Genomic DNA, 26,918 nt, shown 5'->3' on the forward strand with positions numbered 1-26,918 from the left:
CTTTTTTTTTTTTAAGCTCCCAACCATCTGGAGGAAAACTGACTGGAGCTAGGGTCATTCTTGTACCTTTAAGAATTGCCGTATAGGTAAAAGGATTTGTCAAACCCACGAATGACCCTTTTCAACCCTCAGAGGCACCGCAGACTGGCGAAGGGCTCCTTCCTGATGAAGCCGAGTCAAGCAGAGGCAGCCACAGAGGCAAAGAGGAGCATGCTCAAGCTACAAGATGGATTGAGGAATATAGATCTGCCCGATTACAATTCAAACAAAAAACAAGTGAGAAACTGTAGTCGGTTGAGGCACTCTTGGCCGAGCATCTGGGCTTTGCATGCATGCATGCATAATTAAGCTTCAAGCAGCTGCAGGCTTCTACAGTGCAACAGGGCGGGCAGGATATCATAATGCACAGTAGGTTGCATATCAATGGAACTCTTTTTAAATTCACATGAAGCATAAGATAAAAAGACATCAGCGAAAATTAAACAGCATTCAAAACGTCAGCGAAGAATGATACGGGCCACCAGGATAACAATGGAAACCGACCTGGTTTCCCCTCATTGTTCTGATTTCTCCCCACAAATAGAGCCGAGCAACAGTGCTGACTTTGTTTCAAAATACACACACTCGTTAGATCAAAGGAATCAACGCCCATTTCAGCAACTTTCAAGACAACGCAGGAAGAGGGAAACAGTCTGCTTTATTTTGAGAGACAAAGGGGAAAAAATCGCTCACATGCATTGGGGCATTGTGGTAATGCAGATGGTTAGCTTCCAGGAGAGTTAAATATTCATGGAAGATAAAAATCTTTCCCATTAGATTTTTAATGTATATGAGGCCTTGGGCTCAGTGCCCTCTGTGTTCAGAAATAGACGCTGTTCTTCGCACAAGGACAGCTCAGCTCACGCTGTCGACGTGGTCCTGCCACAGCCCAGCCGCCCCCGGAGACCCGTGAGCCACTGAGACAGCTGTGCCACCGCCTGACTTTTATTTCCTTGGACGCACAGTCCATGGCAAAATCCCCTCTGGTGTGTTTTGTTCACTAAATCGGAGTGCGGGGGCCACAGGAAGCCCTTCTGACTCAGGTCAAGTCTCTGAGGTCGCCGGGCACCTGCACCCATTGGCTTCAAGGCGGTGGCTTCTCTTTCTCCTCACACAGGTGCAATGCCATCCTCCTTCCTGCTGGGTGTTGTTTGGTCGCGTACCTTCCTTTGACAGGGAATCAAAGGGATTTCTCAGACTTTCAATCTGATTAGCCACATGGGCAACAACCGTAGGCGGAGATGTTACAGGACAAGGGGGCATTGTCGGTAGAGCTGGGTTTGGCATCTCTGAAACCTCAGAGCCTCCTCCCCTTGTTTTCTCCCAGCACACTGCCTGCTTCCCACCCCACCCCCCCTCTGGCCTCCCATATGCCAGCTCACACAGAAAACACGATTTAAAGAGCTGCTTTTGTTTGGGAAGAATGGCGAGAAAGAAATGTTTGCTCTTCAGAGGCTGCTGAAATAAAGAATTTATTAGTCATAGATCAGTGGAATAAATGAAACTTAACCTACTTAAAGGAGGGGATTAAGAAGGTGAGAAAAATAAATATTCCTTTGGATTTCAATTAGAGTCTGAATTTAGTTACTTTTAAGCCAGTTAGGAAACTGACGTGACCTATTCCATTAACTGGAGTTGGCGACTCCTACACTGTGTAGTTATGCTGCCTTGGCTTCTCCGTGCATTCTTTTTTTCACCCACATCTTTGCTAGAAGATGAGTAATTTAGGAATGACTAAGGCAGAGTAGCCACAGCATTTTGTTGGCATTCAGGTAATTGTATTTGCACACAAGATGGTTATTTGATCAGTTCCTGTGTGTTGTACTGGTCCCTTGCTTTTTTTTCCCACACCCCACCCCCAACACTGCCACTGTCTTCAAATAAGTTCTACCTATGTCCAATTTGGATTAAAAACCTTTGTTTTCTAGGCATTACTTTTGGATCCACATTTTAAACACAAGCATAAATGTGTCTACATTTTTGGATCCCAAAATAACAATAGATATGGCATTCACGAATCAAATCTGATTCCCTCCTTCTCCCCTGTCTGGGAACTGTGCTTTCAATAGACAGGAGTCTTTCCCTAATGGGAACTTTTATTTTCTATTAAATATCCTCCAAAGTCCCAATTTAAGCAGGAGTCAAAATTCTTATCCCAGTGATTGGAACAAGGGGTTAATATAGATGTAGTTCTGGATTAAAGAGACAACTGAAAACATCAACCCCTCACCTCCAGAGTACCGGGCCTTCACCCCCAATCAGCATTATCAGAGGTGGCATGTTGGGTCCACCATGGAAGGTGTGCTGCCCAGTGGGCTGAGAGGCGAGCTGGACAGGTAGGAGGGCGTCTCCGCGTGGAGAGGTGGGCTGCTAGGTTCCTGCTGACATGTGAATTTCCAGCAAGCTTGGTACACCTTCATCGATTCATCAAGCCAAGTGGTTTTTTAAAATTTATTCTTCCGCAAGAGGAAATTGTGATTGACCAGTTGCTATCAAAGCCCTCTGGGAGAGAAAGACATTTTGCTTGGACTATAAACACACAGCCTACGTTACAAGTGTGAAAAGAGTGTCATTAATTTTAGGAGCACTTAGAAGCAAAGGAAAAAAAAAAAAAAAACCCTAAAACCTCTCACCTTGTTCTCCACTGTCCTCCCCTCCTTGCCCACACACATCTTTTTGACAGCTCAGTTGTGTGATTCTCTGATCTTTCTTTCCAGGATGTTTCAAAAGAGGTAAGTGGTAAGAATCAACACATATCATCCTAATTACCAAGTACCCTTTATTTATTGTAAGCCATTGATCTCCCAAAGGCCATAAAACAAATGCTGGGTCCCAGGGCTAAGGATTTGCCTGCTTTTCTAAAAGACAGAGAAATATTTGTTAGATAATTCAAAATCCTCCAACTAACTCTTCTTTTCAAGTTACCCTGAACCACAGGAAAAATTGCTTCAGTTTAATGAATAGACCCAACTTATTTAAAATATCCTAGTGTTTGCTATGCTTCTTTCTTTTGTGGTAGCCTTATGTAATTGGTAGATGGTTTTGGCACTAGTTGTTGAAATGCTTTTTGCAAATATATTTTCAACATACATCTATGTTTTTTAATAAGAAGAGTAATACACTTTCATTGTAGAAAAATTTAAAAATGAAGGTGTGTAAAAGAAAGATAGAGATACACATATAGATAGAGGTATAGAGATATAGATACCATAAAGACAGATTTTCCTTAGCACATGTGAGCCCCTGGGGACTTGTTTAGTCATGAACAGGGACTCTAGGGACATTTCAGGAGGCCAGAGGTCTCCATGAGCATCCAAAGAGCAAATCACGGAAGATGGAAATCTAGGGGCATCCTAGGATGGTTTTATCATTTGCAGCTTCCACATTCCAAACCCTGCTTATTTTATACCCTAAATGTTTATGGTATCTGTGTCCTTGCAGTCACTTCTTCTTAACCAGCTTCTTTGCGGGTCACCCTCAAATCCATCTTCCCCATATCAGCCAGATGACCTTGGCAAACAGAAGCCTGGCATTGCCAATTTCCTATAAAATCCCTTCATAGCTTCTTATCTCCCACAGGCTGAAAGTAAACAAGTCTTCTGTGTTTGGGCTCCACTCAACCTCATCAGCTTCATCTCTCATCAATACCACCTCAGAGTCGCACAAATGATCCATACCAGGATGTTTTTAGCCTCCGGGCCTTTTGTTCCCCCTTCCCTTGGAGTGCCCTTCCCCACCACTCCTGCCAGCCTTGTCCTCTCCACTCGTGAAACTCAGCTTAGGTGTCACCTCCTCCTTGAAGCCTTTTCCTAGTTCCTCATTTCCCCAGAGGGACATAGGTACCCTGATCTGTTTTCCCGTGGTGGTCCTTGTCTCTCTCTTTCATTACTTTCATAGCTGAAATTCCTACCCACAGCTTAGGTTTCTGCTGGAACGCTGCCTGGAGAGGGACTGCGTTGAGCATTTCCAGTCATCCTTATCTGCAAAAGGAAAGGACAGCATGGGAAGGGAGAGTAGAGAGATAATGCATAAGAGCACAGAGGCTGGAGCACAGGAGAGAGGCACAGGGCTTTACTGAGACAAGAATGCCCAGGAGGAAGCAGCCCCCATAAAAGAGCCATTTGGCTTATTGTGCAGAGGTGCCTAGGTGTTCCTTTCCCGTCCTTCCTTGTCTTTGAAGAATGGAGACAGGACTGAAATCAGACGTTACTACCTGTTCACCTTCGGTTGGAAAAAATTGTTCTCTCAGCTGAGCATCAGGCTTATGTTAACCTGATTTTTCTTTTTTAACATTATGGAGAGTGCGTGTGTGTTAAGACTCTAATACCACTAGACTGTTGCTATTTTTGTTTGCACTTGACTCTAAAATAGCTACCATTAAAGACAAATAATAATCACATTGTTTTTCAACAGCTAATCTTGGCCTCCTGTAAAATGAATTGTGAGCAATGTTTATATTGTGAGAAAAATCCAGGCTTTCTGTTAACTATAACATGTACATATGACCATGAAAATTAGATTCTTTTTGCATATATCAAATCTAAGTACTCTCACTTCCACTCATATCCAGAGAGAGTCATGAACAGTAGTAGCAGATCAAAAGGGTCTAGACATCGTCTAATTTAATCATCTGATTTTACAAATGAATATGCTAAAGTTAAGAGCAAAATGCTGGAGTCTGGCAAGCCTGGTTTACCTTCTTGCTCAAAATAGCCGTGTGATCTTGGACTGGTTACTAAGCCTCTCTGTGTTAGTTTCCTTCTATTAAAAGAGGATGAAAAGAGTATCTACTTCTCAGGGCTCTTTGGAGGGTTAAAGAAATTAATAGTATGTGGTCAGTAATGTTTGCTATTATTGTTGGTGTTTGTGTTACATTACCAGTTACCCACGACTAAATCCAGGTTTTCTGACTCCTATCCAGGGATCCTTCTATTCGCTCTCATTTCCCCAAACCACATTTCCCTGATTTTCCTGCATCTACTATAAGATTCTTTGGGAGTGGTGGAAAAGTATTTTTCATCGCTTTAAGACCATTGCTTCTAGATCAGGCTATGTACACACTGCCAAATACACTTTTTGGTCTGTTTATGTTTATCTGTCTCTCTGATCTGTCTGTCTGTCTGTCTCTTCATTTCAATTCGTGCCAGCACTGTAGAAATGCCTTGCGCCAATTGAATACTTGCAGAGTATTATCAGCCTCCTTCCCTCGAAGGACCTCATTTAAACAGGGTAATCTTAAATGTCTAATTCTTGAAGATTACAGGCAGAAGGACTGAGATGCGCTCATCAGACACAGGCTGCCTGGGGACAAGGCCCTCTAAACCAATCTGACTGTGGCTGTCATTGAGATCAGGTTGAATACGATCCAGGACACAGTTTGGGAACCAGAATGATTTGGGTCAAAACCGGGAGCCTTCGTAAGCCGCCTCTGAATACTACAATCCTTGTGTCACTATCCAAAATCAGGATGAACCATACTTGCTGGCTTACCTGGGATAGTCTGGTTTACAGTTGTTCTGGCATAATTATTAACAGGGTCTCCTTTCACTCTCAAAAGAGGCATCTTACCCAAGATGTAAGACCATGTCTGACTTCACTGATCATGCATCCTCCATGATTTTATAATTTTTATCCATTTACTAGCTGGCATTTCATACACCTTAATTCTTCCCTATTTCTATATTAACCTCCCTTGCCCATCCTCTCCTATGTCCTCGGTCATCCATTCCGTTGTGAAACAACTTTCCTCCATGCCTGGCCTTTTTAGGGAATGGGTTCTCCCCCTCCTGGGCAAGCTGTCCTCCTGACACATGTCACTGGAGCAGTTGGGATGAGAGCTGCTCAGCCCTATGTCAGGAATGTCCCCTCTGGTGACTTAGGTCTTGTGTTGAGGATCTCAGCTGGATGGCTCCAGGGACCCATCCTAAACTGGAGGGGGCAGAACAGGGACTTAGGTAGGAGAGGGAAGGGAGCCCTTGTTTATGTTTGTAAGCTGACCTCTGCTGGTCCCAAGGAGTCTACCATTACACTTTGCATTTCCATGAGAGAGAGGAAATGCCCTTTCCAGGAAAGAGGGGTTCCAGCCCTCTCTCTCAGGAGGCTTCTGGCTCCTTTACTATGCAGAGTTGTCAGGGGAGGGATACTAACTCCTTTAGTATTGATGTGATGTTCCTTAGCCAGCAAGGTCTGTGACTCATCTCCCAAGTCTGCCAAACATGCCCTTTACTTCTGTGTCCATATGATGAAACCAGTGAACTACTTTCATAGTCGGCACAAGAATTTCTGTTCACAGTCTTAGGAAATGCCTCAATAAGCTTGTACTAAAACATAAGAAGAAGGGAGAAGATGACCTGCATAAGACAAGAGGAATAATTGGCTGTTTTGGTTTCTTAAAGGGAGCACCATCAATGAGTGGGAAGAGCCTTCTGAATGAGACGGAGATGGGCAGATCAATGACAGCGTCCCACCGCGGGTGGCCTATGATCACCAATGTCTGGTTTCCTTTGGAGTCCAATCTTGCTGTTGCAATTTATCCTTCCTCTAGATGACTTGCCTCCCCTTCCTTCTCCTTTGGTAGCTCACCGTTTGCTGAGGCTTTGTGGGAAGGACCCTGAGTTTCCCATTTGGGTAGACCGTGCAAAAGACAGTCCTGGGAAGTAGCAGCCTTGGGGGCAGCAGAAGCCTCCAGATCAATCAACCTTGGCATTTGTAGAAACCTTAGAGAGGACCTTGGATTCCAGACAACAGACTTTGGGCATGGAAACAATTGTACCTCAGCTCTCCAGGATGGACAGAACCCCTAGCTGCCATTTTAATTACATATGTATTTTCCTATCTCAACATTTATTGAGCGCTGGCCATGTGTTAGGCACTATGCTAAGTGGTTTGTCCCATCTCTTTATCACCACCTGTCGGGGAGGGTACTGTTACCTCCACTTTACAGTAGAAGAACCTGTCTAGCAAATTCACAAGTGGTCGGTGGTAGATTGATTCTGGCTCCCGCTTAACGTCCCCTAATGGGTGCCTGTTACTAACATGTTCAATCCAAAGCTTCTTACCTGGCCCTGGAGACCCTATGGGATCTGAGCTTACCGGCTTCTCTGGCCCAACTGCCCACCTCTCCCCACCATGCTGTCTGTGCTCTCTATTGCACACTTGAGTTTCTCTCTGCAGCTCCTGCTCATTCCTACCTCTAAGCCCTAGAGCCACTGCTTCCTCTTTCTAGCTCGCCCTCTCCCTTCCTCTTGGCCCTGGGTGACTCTGCCTGCCCTGTCTCCCAGAAGGCGTCACAGTCTCCCTAAGTGTGGGGCACACCCACGTGCTGCCTCAGTGCGCTGAGCGTGCATCTGTCCTGACATTCGCCGCTGCATCTGTGAAGTCTTCCCTGGCTGCAAAGGGCATATGGAACATCTCTGTAATGTTTTAAATGAACGGCATTCAAGTTAGCAAAATATGATTAAGAGGGTGGAACCAGAGCTTGATTCCATTCACTCATGGTGTGTAAATGGTGAAACAGTACAAGAAGTGGGCATATGCCAGATTACAGGAGGTAGGTCTCAGATTCTGCCTTCACTCAACCACACAGGATAAGGCCTGTCAATTGCTTTCCTCACCCGTTCACTCACCTCTCTTTTTCTTCTCTTACTCATCATTCCAACTACCAGCACTTTAGATCTGCTTGAATTCTTATTTCTCTACTTTCAGCATTAGGAATATGGCAGGGAGAATAACGACCCCTAAATGTGTCCATGACTAAGTTATCCTACTTGTAAAGGAGAAAGAAGGCTGCAGATGGAATTGAGATTGCTCATCAGATGGCCTTCAAATAGGGAGACCCTTCTTGACTTTCCTGGTGGGCCCACTGAAATCACAAGGCCCTCAAAGTGGAAGAGGTAGGCAGAAGAGTTCAGAGACAGGGGAAGATGTGACTACAGAAGAAAGGCACAAAGAGATGCAATGTTGATGGCTTTGAAAATGGAGGAAAGGGACACGAGCCAAGCCGGGCAGCGGCCTCTAGAACCTGGAAAGGGCAAGGAAATGTGTTTTCCCCCAATGCCCCAGAAAGGAATGCAGCCCAGCCAACAACTTGATTTTAGCCTAGTGGCATCGGTGCCAAAGTTGTACCCTACCGAGCTGTAGATGATGCAGGTGTGCTGCTCAAGTCGCCAAGTCAGTGGTGATTTGTTACAGGAGCAACAGTAACGAGCACAGCAGCCAACAGAGTGGGTGTCTACAAATAGCAGCTAGCACAGCTAACAGAACTAATAGCCGTGAACACAGTGTGGGCGACGACAAAATTATCCACAGAAAATGCCTCTAGTAGGGTCAGTGGTCAGGAGCTCAGGTTCTGAAGCTGCTCAGCTCTTGAGCTGTTGTCTGAGCCCCTAATAGGGTTACAAGAATGGAGTTAGTATCTCTAAAGCCCTTTAAAATACTGCCTGGCACATGCTAAGCCCTTGGTAAGTTGTTGCTGTTATAATTATTAAATTCCTCTGCCAGTCACCGCCCCCCTCCCCCGCCCCGTAGGCAAAGGCAGGTTCTAATTTGCAAAAAAAAACCTTGGATTTTGTAAACATTTGCTTCATGCATACACAGAAAAATGTAAAACCCAGTAACCTAATTTGAAAATCTAAGTTCAAACCCTGGCTTTGCATAAAAGCCTTGGCATTGCTAGGCTAGCAGAACTCTATCTTTGAGATTTGGAAAAATTTTCAAGCTAAGCACGTGGCTTAGATAATGCACAAGGGAAGCTGTGCATTTAAATCAGCTGGAACGTGGTACTTCACACAATTAGCTGACTGCCAGTGAGTAAACAGGCTTTGATTTTTCCCAGTTGAGCTGCTAGGAAGATGATGTTAGAAAACTAGGTAAGGCAGTAGCATTCTTTAGCCATTTCATACCAGGATGGCAAGCCAAAGAGTTGTTTAGAAATATACTGAAAGATATGGGTGGGGGTCAAGTGGAGGTTGTTTGGAAAATGTATTCACCAAAAAACGTGAAGGCTTGTGTGTGTGTGTGTGTGTGTGTGCGCGCATGCCATCAACCAATTTGCTATCTACTGATGCAAAGAATATTTGCATCAGTAGATGAATGGCTTTGTACTTTATTTGCACATCCAGCTGACAGTTTCTAATGCAAATCGAAGTATTTGTACTTGCAAAAGGCACCCACCTGCAGTTTGAGCATGACATAGTAGAAGAGTTCTAATGTGTATCTGTATTTAAATGACCATCTCCCACCCTCTCTCTCTGCTCTCCACTCCCAGCAGCCTTTCTGTTAGTACCTAATTCTATTAAAAAAACACTGTTCATATGCTAAGGTAAAACACCTGTGTCATCTTTGATTGCTCCAACCTCTTTCCGTGTTTTAGCTTCATACTGTTAATGGCAGAATCCAGAGATGCTATATTTCTGGGTCTCACCAACTCCCATCTCTCCACTCTCACTGCCCTTCCCTAATTCAGACCTCTGTCCTTCTTGTCTAGATGACGACTGTGGTCTCCTGATTGTACTGCCTTCAGTCTCTCCCTTTTAAAATCTATTCTGGATACAGTCAATTATTTTCCTGAAGTCAGTTATGGTATGTTCACTCCATTTTGCACAAAGCTTCAATATATCTTGCTGCCTACTGAATTAAATATAAATTCTTCATTCCAACATTCAAGCTTTGTTGTCTATTCCTAGTACACAGTGGTTTGAAAAAAATTTATTGTGTGTGTGTGTGTGTGTGTACACTCATTGCATGGAGGGTAGCAAAGGACATAACAATGTCTGGCCTGCCATGAGGGACAGCAGTCCTAAGTCCCAACCCACTCCATGGTTTATAGGTGTCAGGGTCACATGCGAAAGCACAACTCACACAGGCACTGGATAGGACGTTTGCTCACGTAGAGAAGAGACAGAGGAAGGTCAGCTTCACTAGAGGGGGTTGGACCGTGGCCTGAACAGATAAGATGGTCTGTGTGCATCCCTCTTGTGTCTTAGTGGAAGGACTCCACTATCTCCCGGCCAAGAATGGATATAGCAGGAAGGGGTAGGCCAGGTGCCATGAAACTTACAACCTTTACTGATGCTTATGTATGCCTGGGGCAAAGGGGGAGGGAATGTGCCCATAGACTACTCTCTGTTAGGGATGAGTTTTTCCTAAGGCACTCCCCCGACCGAAGGGAGTCCACCCACAATGCCATTCCATCCTTCCAGCCAGGTAACACATCTTGTCTTTTCTTTTTTTTAACATGGGCAGGCACCGGGAATAGAACCCGGGTCCTCTGGCATGGCAGGCAGCCACCATGGCCCAACCTCATCTTGATTATATATAGGCTTGGTGTGTGTCAAAGGGGAAGCCCAGGCAGGGTGAGCTCAGATTATCTTCTACCACAGAGAGACATAGCTGAATGGATTCCCCCAATACGTGTGGGTACACACACACACACACACACACACACACACACACACACACAGCATGTAATGCTTTGGCCCTGGAATGAAATGCCTGGCTTTATTTATGGAGCGATTTCAAGGTAAAGGCATCCATCAAGCGTTTATGACTACTCCACGCAATAGTTACCTCTTGCTGTATAACAAACTACCCCAAAACTCAGTGACTAAAAGCAGTAACCATTCATTACTCTCACACAGTTTCCATGGGTCAGGAATCTGAGAGCACCTGGGTTGGGTGATTCTAACTCAGGATTTTTTAGAGGTTGCAGCCAAGACGTCTGCTCTGGCTGCAGTCATCTGAAGGCATGATTGAGGCTGGAAGAGCCATTCGCAGGTGACTGACTCACATGACACAGCGGTGCTGGGGTGGGCAGGGGGCCTTGGTTTCTTACCAAGTGGTCTTCTCCATAAAGTTAGTTGAGTGTCTCTTGACCCCATAGTTGGCTTCTCCAGGGCGAGTGAGCCAAGAGTGAGGCAGCAAGGAGGAGGCAACACCCTGGAAGAGGGTGACTACTGAAGGGAATGCCACTGGGGGCTATCTTAGAGGTGGACTACCATACCCTCTACCAATAATAATAATACAATTATTATTGTATTGTAATAATTACAATTAATTGTAATTATTGTACAATTCTATCCTTGGGACTCCAGCAGAAAAAGAAGTTTGGTGGAGTCCCTTTTGGGGTTAGGGAAGGCTAAGGGACCGGTCTTCAGATATGAATTTCATGGTTGGTCTTCTGGGAGCCCTTGCCCACTCCTGCCACTGCCAGTGTGCATAGCCATCAGGGTCTCAAGTTCTGGGGCTTTCAATCGCTTTGGAAAGAATTCAGCAGCCTCGTGCTAAGTCCATGATGGTCACTGGTTTTAGGACAAGTATTTGATTGAAAGTTATAAAGTAAGTCCTGATGCCTCCAGAATGCCCTAAGTGCTTTTGACCTTTTTTTGTAGGGCTGAAATGAAAGGCTTCTTTCTTCTGAGTGGAGTCCTGGAAGAGGTATTCCTCGCTCTCATTCGGAAGCAAATTCTTTTAATAAAGATCTAGATTGGCTTCAGCTATTTACTCGGCAATTTCTCAGCTGCGAGTTGATGATTAGATACATTCCATTTCAGTGACACACACATTTGAAAGGATTCATGCTTCTAATCATAAAAACATAAAGTTTTTTTTTCTTAACATCTGGAGTCTGATGAATAATTACTATAATTAAACAAGAGGCCATTGTATTATATATTTTGATATTTTTTAAGCTTCAAATGCCTCCGTCTCTACGCAAGATTTCCCGTTGCACCCTCTTTGTTCTAAAGCATTCTGCTGTGCAGTGCTCAAAATCTACTGAAGAGCTTTACCGGTTGGCGTTAAAAGTAGGTCATTGTGGCCTAATTGTTAACATGCCCTTACTCTACTTCAAAGTCCTTAGTAAGTAAACCTACTGCTCCTCTCAGGATTCCACCCTAGCCTCCCACATCTCATGGCCGTGGAGGGGCCGGGGGCTGGGCTGGTCCTCTGGAAGGGGTTTGTATTGCCACCAACCCTTTCCCGCTGCCCCACTTCCCATTAGGTCACCTTTAAGAGTAGTGCTTTTTCAATGGTTGTTAAGACCGCTAGGAAAACGTTTTAGAGGAAGTGATGGGAAATATGCAAGTGAAACAACCTGCGGTCAGGCTCATAGTGAAACAGTGACTCCTCATGTATTGTAGGTGCCTGCATTCCCATCAGATGATGTCAGCTCTGTCACCATCCCTTACCCAGTTACATCACACGTTTACTTCCCTTGATGTTAAAGCATGTTTATACTTTTGCAAAATCCTAGTGCTCTGTTAGGAAAATTGACTTTGGCATTGGGATCACCACCCAAGAACTTAAATCTATATGTGGATTTAGCTCCCAGGTTTGTGAGCAAAACCATGGAAATAAACCTAATTACTTAGAGCCTAAAGGCCTCTAGAAATACCTGGGATCTTCATCTCTTTGAGTTCACAATTCTTTAAACTTCGTGGGTGCTATTTTTTTTTAACTTTTAAAATTGTATATATACAATATATACAAATATATATGTATACACATATATAAAGCAAAGAAATAAAAAGGCAATAGTTTTCAAAGCACTCTTCAACAAGTAGTCACAGGACAGATCCCAGAGATTGTCAGGCTACCATTCGATCCTCTCTCGTTTTTCCTTCTAGCTGCTCCAGAATATAGGAGCTTAAATATTTTTTATTCATCACAATCGACTTTTTTCCTTCTTTTTTTTGTGAAAAATAACATATATACAAAAAAGCCATAAATTTCAAAGCACAGCACCACAATTAGTTGCAGAACATATTTCAGAGTTAGACACAGGTTCCAATTTCACAATTTTAGGTTTCTAGCTGCTCTAAAATACTGGAGACTAAAAGAGATATCAATGATTCAGCGTTCATATTCATTTGTTAAATCCTATCTTCTATGTATATCTCCACCATCGCCTTTGATCTTTCCATCCCTCTCTTTAGTGGTGTTTGGGCTATAGCGATTCTAAATTTTTCATATTGAAAGTGTCTGTCACTAACATGGTGTAGGGAGATGGAACTATCTGATGTTCTGGAGAGACTGGGCTAGGTTTCAGGACTTATCTGGACCAGTGACCCATCTGGAGGTTGTAGGTTTCTGGAAAGTTATTCTAGTGCATGGAATCCTTGTGGAATCTTGTATATTGCCCTTGGTGTTCTTTAGATTTGGCTAGAATGGTCCTGGTTGGGGGTTGGCAAATTACAATAGGTAGCAAGGTCTACCTGAAGCTTGCATAAAAGTGACCTCCAGAGTAGACTTTTGACTCTATTTGAACTCTCTCTGCCACTGATACTTTGTTAATTAGTCTTTTCCCCTGTTTGGTCAGGATGGAATTGTTGATCCACAGTGCCAGGGCCAGATTCATCCCTGGGAGTCATCTCCCATGCCACTAAGGGGGCTTTCACCCATGGATATCGTGTCCCATGTGGGGGGGGGGCAATGATTTCACTTGCAGAGTTGGGCTTAGAGAGATTGAGGCCACATCTGAGCAACAACAGAGGTCCTCCACAGGTAACCCTTAGGCATGCCTATGGGTAGTCTAAGCTTCTCTGCTACCTACGTAAACTTCAGAAGAGTAAGCCTTCTGATCAAGAGCATGGTGTATTGATTTGAGTGTTCCTAAAGTTTGGTGCAGTATCAGGGGATTCCCTTATGGTAAGGTTTAATAGTTCCATATTTGTTTCCCATCCCTCAGGGGACTTTGCCAATATTTTTTGATTATCTGCTTAATATATGCTAGGATGTATCCAGGCATTACAATAATCTATACAGAATTAAAGGAATTCTTTCTTATTCTGTGCTCCCTGTGTTTCAGTTGTTCAAATGTGCTATAGAGATAGGTTGAATTAGATTATGCGCTACAAAAAATTTCAGTTCCAGACCAAATAAACCTTTCTTCCATTGATCTCAAAGAGTATGTGTGGTTCTAAAATAAAGTCACTGTCTTCCTTACCCTGTGTTCTGAATTATTTTAACCCCCAAATTCTCAATTTTCGATAATTTCATTGTTTCCAAGAGAAAGAAAACCAGTAAACACACCCTCACCAAATAGTAAATCTAAACCTCCCCTTAACTCTTGTCCCTCCACCCATTATTTACCTCTGCAGTTGCTGTGGTAGTGCTGATGGTTTCCTTTTGAACAGAGCTCATAGCATGTAACAGCAGTTTTTTCCCCATACCCTGGACTTAAACACTCTTTATATATGAATCATACATTTGAAGTAATTCTTGAGAGAACTAATTCATATTTCTAGTGTTAATCAGTGGGACACCTAGGTCTATACAACCCCTTTCAATCTTGTTCATCTTCAATATGGTAATATTACTTACAGACCCACTAGAGAACCACCTTCACTCCTATCTATTCCCTTACATTGGAGTTCAATTTCATTAGCTAATGATTCACCCACCTCTAGTGTGTATGTATCTCTAAGTCCCCTGTATTCTGTATTATAAGCCCTAATTATACCATTATGCTGGTCATAAAAGTGGAATCATACATTATCTCTCCTTCGGTGTCTGGCTAACTTCACTCAGCATTATATCCTCCAGGCTCATCCATCTTGTCGTGTGATTCAGGGCACCATTTTTTCTTACTGGTGCATAATATTCCATCATATGTATATACCACATTTTCTTGATCCATTTGTCTGTTAATGGGCATTTGGTTTGTTTCCATCTTTTGGCGATTGTGAATAATACTGCTATGAACATCACTGTGCAAATGTCTGTGTCAATGCTTTCAGCTCTTCTGGGTTTATTATACCAAGTAGTGCTATTGCTGGGTCATAGGGCAACTCAATATTTAGTTTCCTAAGGAACCACCAAACAGTCTTCCATAGTGGCTGCACCATTATGCATTCCCACCAGCAGTGCATAAGTGTCCCAGTTTCTCCACATCCTCTCCAACATTTATAGTTTCCTGTTTGTTTAATAGCAGCCATTCTTATAGGTGTGAGGTGGTATCTTATTGTAGTCTTGATCTGCCTTTCCTTATAGCCAATGAAAATGAGCATCTCTTCACATGTTTTTGAGCCATCTGTATTTGCTCTTCAGAAAAATGCCTAATCAAATCCTTAGCCTATTTTAAAATTAGGTTGTTTGTTCTTTTGTTGTTGAGTTGTATGATTTCTTTGTATATAAAGGAAATCACACCTTCGTCCAATATGTGATTTCCAAATACTTTCTCCCATTGAATTGGCTGCCTCTTCATCTTTTTGATAAAGTCTTTTGAGATGCAGAAGCATTTGATTTTGAGGAGTTCCCATTTATCTATTTCTTCTTTTGTTGTTTTGCTTTGGGTGTAAAGTTTAGGAAGCTACCTCCTATTACTAGGTCTTGAAGATGTTTCCCTACATTTTCTTTTAGAAGCTTTATGATCTAGCTCTTATATTTAGGTGTTTGATCCACTTTGAACTAATTTTTGTGTGGGGTATAAGATAGGAGTCCTCTTTCATTCCTTTGGCTATTGATATCCAGTTCTTCCATGCCAATTATTGAAAAGGCTGCTTTGTTCCAGTTCAGAGGATTTGGGGGACTTGTCAAGAATCAGTTGGCCATAGCTTTGGTGGTCTGTTTCTGCAGTCTCAATTTGATTCCTTCGGTCAGTGCTTCTATCTTTGTGCCAGTATCATGCTGTTTTTTTGTTTTTTGTTTTTTGCAGGCAGTGGGAATCAAACCCAAGTCTCCAGCATGGCAGGCAAGGACTCTGCCTGCTGAGCCACTGTGACCTGCCCTTTTATTTATTTATTTTTTTAACATGATTTGATCACTGTGGCTTTATAGTAGGTTTTAAAGTCAGGGACTGTTAAACCTCACACTTCATTCTTCTTTCTTTTACAATGCTTTCAGCTATTTGGGGTCTTTTTTCCTTCCAGATGAATTGGGTAATTAGCTTTTCCAAATCCTTTAAAGCAGGTTTTTGGAATTTTGATTGGTACTGTGTTGACTCTGTGGATCAATTTGGGCAGAAGTGGCATATTAACTCTATTTAGCCTTCCTATCTATGAGCAGGGAATGTCTTTCCACCTGTTTAGATCTCCTTTGCTTTCTTTTAGCAATGTTATGTAGTTTTCTGTGTACAAGTCCTTTACATCCCTACCTAAGTTCATTCCTAAGTATTTGATTCTTTTAGTTGCTATTTTGAGTGGAATTTTTACCTTAACTGACTCCTCAGCTAGATCCTTGCTTGTGTAAAGAAATGTTACTGATTTTTGCACATTAGTTCTACATCCCACCACCTTGCCAAATTTGTTTATTAGCTCTAATAACTTAGCTGTAGATTTCTCAGGATCTTTCAAGTATAGTATCATATCATCTGCAAATAATGAGAGTTTTATTTCTTCCTTTCCAATTTGGATGCCTTTTATTTCTTTGTCCTGTCTGATTGCTCTAACTAGAACTTCTAGCACAATGTTGAATAATAGTGGTGACAGCATCCTTGTCTTGTATCTGATCTTAGGGGGAAAGCTTCAGTCTCTCTCCATTGAATACGATGCTGGTGATCAGTTTTTCATATATTCCCTTTATCATATTGAGGTAGCTACCTTTGATTTCTATCTACTGAAGCGTTTTAATCAGAAAAGGATGCTGAATTTTGTCAAATGCTTTTTCAGCATCAATCAAATGATTATGTGCTTTTTCCTGTTTGATTTGTTAATGTGCTGTATTGCATTAATTGATTTTCTTGTGTTGAACCATCCTTGCATTCCTGGTATAAATCCCACTTGGTCATGGTGTATAATCTTATAATGTGCTGTTGGATTCGATTTGCTAATATTTTATTGAGAATTTTTGCATCTATGTTCATTGGGGAGATTGATCTGTAGTTTTCATTTCTTATAGTATCTTTACTCACTTTTGGTATTAAAATGATATTAGCTTCATAAAATGAGTTAGGTAGAGTTCCTTTTTTCCTCAATTTTTTTTGAAAACTTTGAGCAGGATTTGTGTTAGTTCTTTATGGAATGGTTTATAAAATTCTCCTGTGAAGCCATCTGGCCCTGGGCTTTTCTTTGTAGGAAGATTTTTGATGACTGATTGAATCTCTTTACTTGTGATTGGTTTATTGAGATCGTCTACTTCTTTCTGAATCAATGTAGCTTGTTTGTGTGTCTCCAGGAATTTTTCCATTTCATCTAAGTTATCTAATTTGTTGGTGTATAGTTGTTCATGGTACCTTATTATGTTTTTTTTTCTTTTATTTTTTCAGGGTCTGTGGTAATGTACCCCTTCTCATTTCTGATTTTGTTTTTTTGCATCCTCTCTCTTTTTTTCTTTGTCAGTCTTGCTAGTGATCCATCAATTTTATTGATTTTCTCAAAAAAAGCCAACTTTTTTCATTGATTCTTTCTATTGTCCTTTTGTTCTCCCATTCATTTATCTCTGCTCTAATCATTGTTATTTGTCTTCTTCTATTTGCTTTTGGGTTAGTTTGCTATTCTTTCTCAAGTTCTTCCAGGTGTGCTGTTAAGTCTTTGATTTTTGCTCTTTCTTGTTTTTTAATATAGGCATTTAGGGCAACAAATTTCCCTCTCAGCCCAGCCTTTGCTGCATCCAATAATTCTAATAAGTTGTATTCTCATTTTCATTCATCTCCAGATAGCTACTGATTTCTCTAGCATTTTCTTCCTTGACCTCATGGTTGTTTAAGAGAGTGCTATTTAATCTCCATGTATTGTGAATGTTCTCATTCTATGGTGGTTCCTGAGATCCAGCTTCATCCCATTGTGATCAGAGAAAGTAATTTGAATAATTTCAATATTTTTAAATTTATAAAGAAGAGTTTTGTGCCCCAGCATATGATCTTTCTTGGAGAATGATCCATGAACACTAGAGAAGATCCTATATCCTTGTACTTTTGGGGTGCAATGACCTAAATATGTCTGTTAGGTCTAATCCATTTACCAAGTTATTTAACTTCTCTATTTCCTTGTTGATCTTCCCTCTGGTTGTTCTATCTATAGAGGGGAGTGGTGTATTGAAATCTCCTACTATTATTGTTGAATCAGCTATCGCTCCCTTTAGTTCTGCCAGTGTCTGTCTCATGTACTTTGGAGCTCCTTGATTGGGAGCATAAACATTTGTGGTTGTTATATCTTTTTGGTGAATTGACCCTTTAATTGGTATTTAGTGTCCTTCTTTGTCTCTTGTGATGCCTTTACATTTAAAGTCCATTTTGTCTGATATTAGTATAGCTACTCCTGCTTTCTTTTGGTTACAAGTTGTGTGGAAAATCTTTTTCCCTCCTTTCACTTTCAATTTATTTGTATACTTGTGTCTAAGATGAGTCTCTTGTAAGCAGCATATAGCTCTATTATATTTCTTAATCCATTCTGCCAATCTGCATCTTTTAATTGTTACGTTTAATACATTAACATTCAAAGTTATTACTGAAAAGGCATTTCTTGATTTTATCATCTTGTATTTTTTTAATTTTATTTGTCAGAACTATATATTCTTTCCCCTCTTTCTCCTCACATTATTTATACCCTTAGTGGAATTCTTCAATTCTTTGCCCTCTTCCAGAACTCCATCTCCTGTTTTTGTTTTTCAGTCAGCAGAACTCCTTTTAGTTTTTCTTTTTTAGGGTTGGTCTCTTGTTGGGACAAATTCTTTCAGGACTTCTTTGTCTGTGAGAACTTTAATCTCTCTCCTCAGTTTGGAAGGGCAGTTTGGCTGGATACAGAATTCTTGACTGGAAGTCTTTCTCTTTCAGGATCCTGACTATATCGTACAACTGCCTTCTTGCCTCCAAGGTGCTAGTTGAGTAGTCTGAACTCAGCCTTATTTGCTTTCCCTTGTATGTAGTAGATTGTTTTTCTCTTTCCACTTTCAGGGTTTTCTGCTTCTCTTTGACATTTGACAGACCGGTTAGTATGTCCTGGGGAAGGCTTATTCAGATTTATTCTGTTTGGAGTTGGTTGGGCTTCTTTGACTTGTATATTTGTGTCCTTTATGAGGGTTGGGAAGTTTTCCCCCATTATACCCTTCCTAGCCCTTTACTCCTCTCTTCTCCTTCTGGGACACCATTGGTTCTCATAATTGTGTGCTTTGTTTTTTCTATCATTTCCCTGAGTTCCCATTGAATTTTTTCTGTCTTTTTTGCCATTTGCTGTTTTGAGTCTTTGAAGCTAATTATCCTGTCCTCTATATCATTTATTCTTTCTTCTATCTCTTCAAATCTGGTATTGTGTGCCTCTAGTATGTTTTTTATTTGGTCAACAGAATCTTTAATCTCTGTGATTTCTGCTATTTTTCTATTGATTCTTTCAAATTCCTCTTTGTGCTCTTCTATTGTCTTCTTGATCCCCTTTATGTCATTTGCTATACCACTTATTTTATTAAGTAGAATTGTATGAACATCTTTGATTAGTTGCTCCAATGTCTGTGTCTCCTCTGGTGCTTTAATTTGGTCATTAGGCAGAGCTATATCTGTCTGCATCGTGATATGCTTAGGGATTTTCTGCTGTCTTCATGGCATGTAAATATCTTGATTGATTTACTTTAGTAGTTGATTTCTTTCAGTAGTCTAAGGCCTTGTGTTTGCAGGATGGTTGTACAGCAGGGAGCAGGCACAGGGTGGGGCACTTAGTATGGTGATTTGTTTCAGGGCAAGTATGGTTGCAGGTCAGGGATGTTAAGCTGGTGCTTGTGAACATGGGCACCCAGCAGCCAGGGAGTATGTAGCTGTGCGGGTACACCAGTCTGGGAATCATAACCTTGATGTGTGCTGGTCTAAGGCATGGGGCCCTTTGTGCATATGCATAGAGCTGTGGTGGCAGGTCAGCATTATGTCTTCATGGATTGGGGACGGATGTGACCCGACTGTGCAGGTCAGCACTTTCTGAGGGCTGGGATGTGTGGCTGAGGTCTGTGCACATACATGGTTCTAGGACTGCTGAAATGTGCAGTTCCCAGAGCTGAATGACATGACTGAGGATCCGTGCGCATGCATGGGCTTGGGAGTGCCCTAAACTGATGCACAGAGCTCAGGGGGCATGGAGTGAGGCTGTGTGACACTGTGGGCAGGGGGACAGGGATAGCCTACCAATGGGGGTTAGTGCCCACAGCCTTCATGCACTGGCATAATGGGGAGGTAGTGCTCGGGATAGGTGCAGGAGAGGTGGGTTAGGCTACATTTTGGGTGGGGATGTGGGGTAGGTAACGTGCACTGGAGGCTGGTGAGGTGTGGGTTCCTGGAACACAGGGAATGGAAGTGGGTGATGGGGTTCAAGTGCCTGGGGTATGGGGTGCATCATCGGTCATGGGGATGTGCCAGTGAGGGTAGCGCACCCCAGGAATTTGGCCTGGTTTCCTAGTTCTGCACTCCCATCTATGCACTCCCATGGGCTTGGCAGCTCTGTCTCCATACCAGGCTCTAGCTTCCTGCCTCTCTGTTCCTCGGTCTCTGCAACCAGGACCGCCGCATGTAGTGCAGAAGTCTCTCCCAGGTCAGTTGCACTCCCGAATTGCCACCTCAGTCGCTGTCCTGTCCCGTCTCTAACTTTTCCATGGAGCAAAGCTATTCTCGAGCTACTCTTGTCAACCATCTTCCTGCAAGTTGTTAATTGTTTTTTGGCAGTTGAGAAATTACAAAGAATTCTGGAAGTACTTATGGAGCAATTACTTTACATATTTCATAATATTCCTTAAATGCCTTGTGCAATGTGGGTACTCAATAAATTTGGACCAGTTGATTGCAATACATTCTGTATAGTTTATTGTTAGATATTTGCGTCCAGCTGGTTGAATCATGGTGCCAGAGGCAAAAGTAACTAGAAGGGACTGGTGTTAAGTAAAGTAGGGTTAAATTATATTATGTAGCCTCATAAAATTTTGAGAGGCTGATAATTTTAGAGAACCCATTATAAGTCTGTATTCATAGTTATGGAAATCTTTGCTGTTCTGTAGAAAATAATGTGCAGTGTGCTACAAGAGAATGAATATTGCAAGCTTTTATTTGATATACAAACATCTTGCGTATGGCATCTTGATGCATTTAAGGCATGGTCATACCCAGTAACTATAGGCTAATGAGCATCTTCACCTTTTCTCATTCACTCTGAAGAGGTTTTGTGGAGGTCACAAGACAGACATTCAACAACGGGAATGAAATATTGTGCTTTACCATTTTGTGATTTTTTTTAAATAAAATAATCCAAGGGAAGTTAATTAATACATACACTCAGCCCAATCAAAATAAATCTGCAGGGATAATAAACATTTAGGTCTCTATGGCAAAGGAGAAGGTACTTATTTTCAAGGCAGAAAGAAAATATATTTTCATATTAAATCATTATATTAAAAGTCTAAGTGCATGCATATTACATGTGCACAGGGTTTGAGCTCTAGCTCATATATCATTTTGGAGAAAAATTAAGGAGAAAATTATCCCTTATAAAGAGTAACTGGTATGGGATGGCAGAGGAAGTAGATACGTTTATCTCCACAATGTATCAAATGACCAGCTCTCATAAAAACTGCTATTAACCTAAAAAATTAGGGTTAATAAAAGCCTCATTCTAATTCACAAATCTCAGCAAGCTGTACTGTTAGAACCAATGAGCTCATCTGGATAGATAAAAGACTAAACATAAAGACATTAAAAATGTGTAATTTTAATGTTTGATCATATCAGAGCTACCCTTTAATAACATAATTTTATCATGGAACCCCATAGGTTTTCCTTAAAACCAAGAAGACAGTGCAAAAAACTTTATCCTGTTCTCATATCTTGGCTTGTAACCCCATTTTGCTTAATTTCATTTTTTAAAGCTGGCTGAAGTGATGGTATTCTAGCACAGCCTACAACGACTGCAAATATGACATGAGTCCTCCTGTAGATGAATTCCAGCTTTGGGAACTTCAGTGTCCATTCCACATGCCACTGGGACAGTGAGTGTGTCAAGGGCTAAACGCTCAGCCTGAGCTTTGGTCAGACTCTGCATCACAGCAATTCACACATATTTGGTTTTATGCTCATCCTAACCAAACCGAACAAACAAACTAGGCTATGCAGCCACAAAAACAGATCCTTCTAGAGAAATAAGACTAGCAATGCACCTTCTTTCAGAATGAGTAATCTTAAAATGGTAAAAAAAAAGTTTATCTCCAATGGCCTAACCATTTCCAACAATTTATACCTTAGAAGACACTTCATGGTATCTCATTCAACCTTCGGTTGTCATCTATTTTTCTATCATTACTTCCAATTCACAGATGAAGAAACAGAATCAGAACAGCTGGTTTGAAATTCCCTCCAGTTTCCACTGTGCTTGGGTTAGGGCTGATCTCAGAATGTTCCTACACAGGTAGACAGACCAAAGGGACTGCAGATAGTCATGGAATTGTGACAAGTCCACAAGCCCATTTTGCTGCCATTCTCATAGGTCACAGTTCCTCAGACCACGATCTTGTTTAGTACTTACTCTTCTCTATCTGGAGCTGATGTTTTGATAGTCTTTTTTTTTTTTTTTTTGACCAGGAGCTAACGAAAATAAATTCTCAAAAAGGATCCACAAAGCTGACTCTGTATTTCCTTCTTCCCAGGCAGCAAGAGGTGTGAGGGTGGGGCAAGCCCCTCCACAGCCAGCAACTTCACAGGCTTTGGGCACTGACTACGTTATGAGAAAGAAGCTAGAAAAAAATGAGGTAAAGATGTAGGGAAAGAAGCAGCTGGAAAACCTTTGTTAGGAACCACTTCAACGCAGTGAAAAAAAATTATTTAATTGACAATTTTACTGTTAATTTCTCATTGAAGAATGCAAAGTTCACAGTCTACCACAATGAGTAGTGCAAAAGCAAAGTGTTCTAAAGAGCTCAACTCTTTCCATGGCAAAGAAACAGAGCTTCACTGCTATAATGATTTGTGATCAGGGCCAGACAGAGGTCATGGGCATCCTGGCAGCGTAATAATAATTTGGTGCCTTTAGAATCGTATTCTTTAAATATCTGTATGTTGATAGTGAAGAGTCTGAGCTCTGTTTTGGAGAAAGGTTAAGGGCAGGTAGGTAACCCTCAGTTTCTCCTTTAGAATCTCTAGCAAATCAACTCCTCTTCTCCTTTTTATTTTTGGGGTTCATGGTCCAGGAATTGAACCCGAGCTTCCCGCATGGAAAGTGAGCATTCTCATTCAACTCTTCTTGACTTGAAGATTCCATTCAGCAGAATGGAAGCCTGGTCCACTCTCAGATAATGCCTCTTGGGGTCTCAATGTGACCCCACATCCTCCATCCACCCGTATTACTTTCTTTCCCTAAGAAGTGGCCTAAGAAATAAGTTTCTCCATCTTGTGACATTTCCACTATTTTTTGGTTTTTTGATGTACCTATTGCTATGCCAGTCTAAGTCAAACATTATTCCTCTCAAAGACACAAAGCTAAATTTCTGCTGTTTGAGGGCCTCAGCCTAGGACAGCCAAAAACTGGTGAGTCATCTCTTATTTATCCCCCCACGGACCATTGGTCTAGCTTTTGATTTAGGGAGCCTCTCTTGTAGCCTGGAGATATCCAATGAGGGCCAGAGAGTGACTGTCACACTTCTCACAGTCTTATCCTTAGAGTTGTCAGAGGTTTGCAACCTGTGCCACGTCTTAGGTTCCCAGACCCTGTCTTCCAGAAAGAAGTACTGGGAAGAGGAGAGTCAGCATCATAGCCACTGGGCAGTTGAGGTGGCTTCCTGGGAGATGAGCCACGACTGTGTCCTGGGAAGGACCAGGGACTCCTGGTGTGGGGAGTGGAAGGGACTAATCAGTTCTCTGCATGGCACGTGGAGAAGGAAACTGTGCTGGGCACTGATGGAAATGGGGTTGTGGGCAACTGGCTGGACCCAAAGGTGGAAAAGCTTGCCTTCTACACTGTGGCTACACCCGAGGAACTTCTGAGTGTGAGGTCTCTGCCTCCTGCCCTCCACACCCAGCATTCGGGTTGTAAGACTTACATCCTGGAAACTCAGATTATAAAGCAAGTAAAGGTGTAGAGGTTCCGGTGGTGCTAAAACACAGTGATTTCCTGGTCTCTCTCCCTGCCTTCAAGGAGAGTGGCAACTTGACCTAAGAATGCCCCTTCTGAGTCGAAGGCATGTAATGGTTATCAAGCCTTGCATAATAATATTACCACAAACTTAGTGAATTAAAACAACGTGTGTTCATTACCTTACAGTGGCTGTGTGTTGGGAGTAGGGTGAGGGCATAGCTGCGTCCCCTGTCCCAGAGTCTCACAAGCTGCAGTCAAGGTGCCAGCTGGAGTCGCAGCTCATCTGAGGCGCAGCTCACAAAATTGTTGGCAGTCCACTATTTTTAAAATGCCTCTTACAGAATAGTGTCCTAGGCTATGGCTTCCCTGATCCATCCTTAATTCAATTCTGACAGTATGTTTTATAGGAAAAATAATCTTGTACACAGGGTGTTTCCTGTTTCCAGCACGCAAAGGTCATTATTTGATCACATATTTATTTGCAAGGAAAGAGTAGGAAAATGATGAAAAGTTTATATTATCTTAGTCCTTCAAATAAGGAAGTAATAGTCTTCAATTTTCTCTCTTTTCTTTCTTCTTTTTTTTATGTGGAACACTTCACGAATTTGCATGTCATCCTTGCGCAGGGGCCATGCGATCTCTGTATCCTTCCGATTTTAGCATATGTGCTGCCGAAGAGCGCACTCTTTTCATTTTTAAAATTCTCTTTCTATTTCTACTTCAATCTCTCTCTCCCTCCCAGGTAATACAAATCTTACCTCCTTTAGGACATACCAACCCACATACTGTAAACAGGAGGAATAGGATTTTAAAGGTGTATTAGCATTTATTTGAAGAAGCAAAGGAATAATTTGCTTTTCAAAATGATTTTATTCAGCCCACTTAGAAATAATTTACTTTTATTTCAAAATTTACTATAAGGAGACAGAACCTCAGATCTACCTTGGGGAAATTTCTAGCTACTTATTAACTCAGTGATTTTAATGGTGTTAACAAAAACATTAGAAGAGCCAGTGATTTTGAACAAAAATATTTTGCCTTTATTTGTTATTTTACTTCCAAGGAACCAACATCAATTTGATTTAGTAACATTTAAAAATTATTCAGCAAAAATCCCTTGAAACTTGGTGCTACAAATATATTCAAATCATTATTTTTGGTGGCCCAGATCATTTTTACTAACTTGAATTAAGAAAATGTCTTATTTTAGTTTTAAGTAAAAAGTTCTGAAGAGTATTGGGAAAAAAATATTAATCTAAGTTGGGCTATGTAAAGTTTTTGTTAAATTATAATCTGGAACTTCTCTTAGTATATTGGACATTTTTCAGAATAAATTAAATGATACAAAAAAAGATAAAGCAGAATAAGTATCATTTGAAATTTCTCTGTCTTTAGACATATAATCACTAGGAAAAAAATCTGCTCAGATAAAAATCCCCTGATTTTACTTCAAATAAAAGTAATTTTCAGCTATTTTTAATAATTTTCTATACAGGTGTACCTCAAGAGAGTGTGGGTTCAGTCTGACCACTGCAATAAAGTGATTATACAATAAAGCAAAAAGTGAGTCACACAAATATTTGGTTTCCCAGTGCATATAGAAATTACATTTCCACTATATTGTAGTCCAGTGAGTGTACAATAGCATTTTGTCTGAAAAGAGAATGTACACTGAGGACATTATGTTAAATTAAATGTCACACACAAAAGGACGTATTGTATGATCTCAGTGATATGAACTAATTATGTGCAAACTCATAGACATCAAATATAGAATATAGGTTACCAAGATGTAGAATGAGGCTAAAGAACAGGGAGCGGTTGCTTAATATGTGCCGAATGTTTAACTAAGTTGAACTAAATGTTTGGAAACAGACAGAGGTATCAGTAGCACGTTGCTGTGAGGATGATTAACAGTGCTGAGTGGTGTGTGAATGTGGTGGAAAGGAGACGTTTACAGCCATGTGTGTCACCAGAAGGAAAGTTGGAGGTTAAAACATGGGAATGTGTAACACAGAGAATCTTGTGGTGGGCCATGTCTGTGATTAACTGAAAATATTAACAGGTTATTTCATGAACTGGAGCAAATGTATGACACTATTACAAAGATTTAATAATAGAGGGGTATGTGGGAAAAATGTACCTATAGCAAAGTATGAACTATAGTTAACAGTAATATTTTAATATTCTTTCATCAATGGTAACAAATGTACTGCACCAATACTATGGGTCAACAATAGGGGGGCAGAAAGGGTAGGGGGAGGATTTGGGTTTTCTTTTTACTTTTTGCTTCTTTTCTGAAGTAATGAAAATGTTCTAAATATGATCATGGGGATGTATACACTGTGGTGATGCTGTGAGCAGTGATTGTATACTTCGATGGTTTGTATGGTATGTGAATATATCTCAATAAAACTGCATTAAAAAAAAATACAATGTCCATCCCTCAATTAAAAAAAATACTTTACTGCCCCAAAATGATAACCATCATCTAAGCCTTCAGCAAGTTGTGATCTTTTTGCTGGTGGAGGGTCTTGCTTCACTGTTGATGGGGGCTGGCTGATCAGGGTGGTGGTTGCTGAAGGTTGAGGTGGTTGTGATAAGCTGACAGTGAAGTTTGTCTCATTGATGGACTCCTCCTTCCACAAACGATTTCTCTACAGCATGTGATGCTGCTGTTGGATAGCATTTTACTCACAGTAGGAGTTCTTCAAAATGACAGTCAGTACTCTCAAGCTCTGCCCCTGCTTTATCAACTAAGCTGATGCAATATTCTAAATCCTTTGGTGTCATTTGAGCAATGTTCACAGCATCTTCACCAGGGGTAGATTCCATCTTAAGATACCACTTTCTTCACTCATCCATAAGAAGCAACTTCTCATCTGCTAAAGTTTTATTGTGAAATTGCAGCAATTC

General features: G+C 41.4%; 1 pseudogene; it reads right to left on the reverse strand.

Moving 5' to 3' along the window:
- Positions 1 to 24,583: 24,583 nt before the first annotated feature.
- LOC143665821 (U6 spliceosomal RNA) lies at positions 24,584 to 24,684 on the reverse strand (annotated as a pseudogene).
- Positions 24,685 to 26,918: the final 2,234 nt, after the last annotated feature.

The sequence above is a fragment of the Tamandua tetradactyla genome, chromosome 21, assembly GCF_023851605.1.
Source record: "Tamandua tetradactyla isolate mTamTet1 chromosome 21, mTamTet1.pri, whole genome shotgun sequence".
Taxonomy (NCBI): domain Eukaryota; kingdom Metazoa; phylum Chordata; class Mammalia; order Pilosa; family Myrmecophagidae; genus Tamandua; species Tamandua tetradactyla.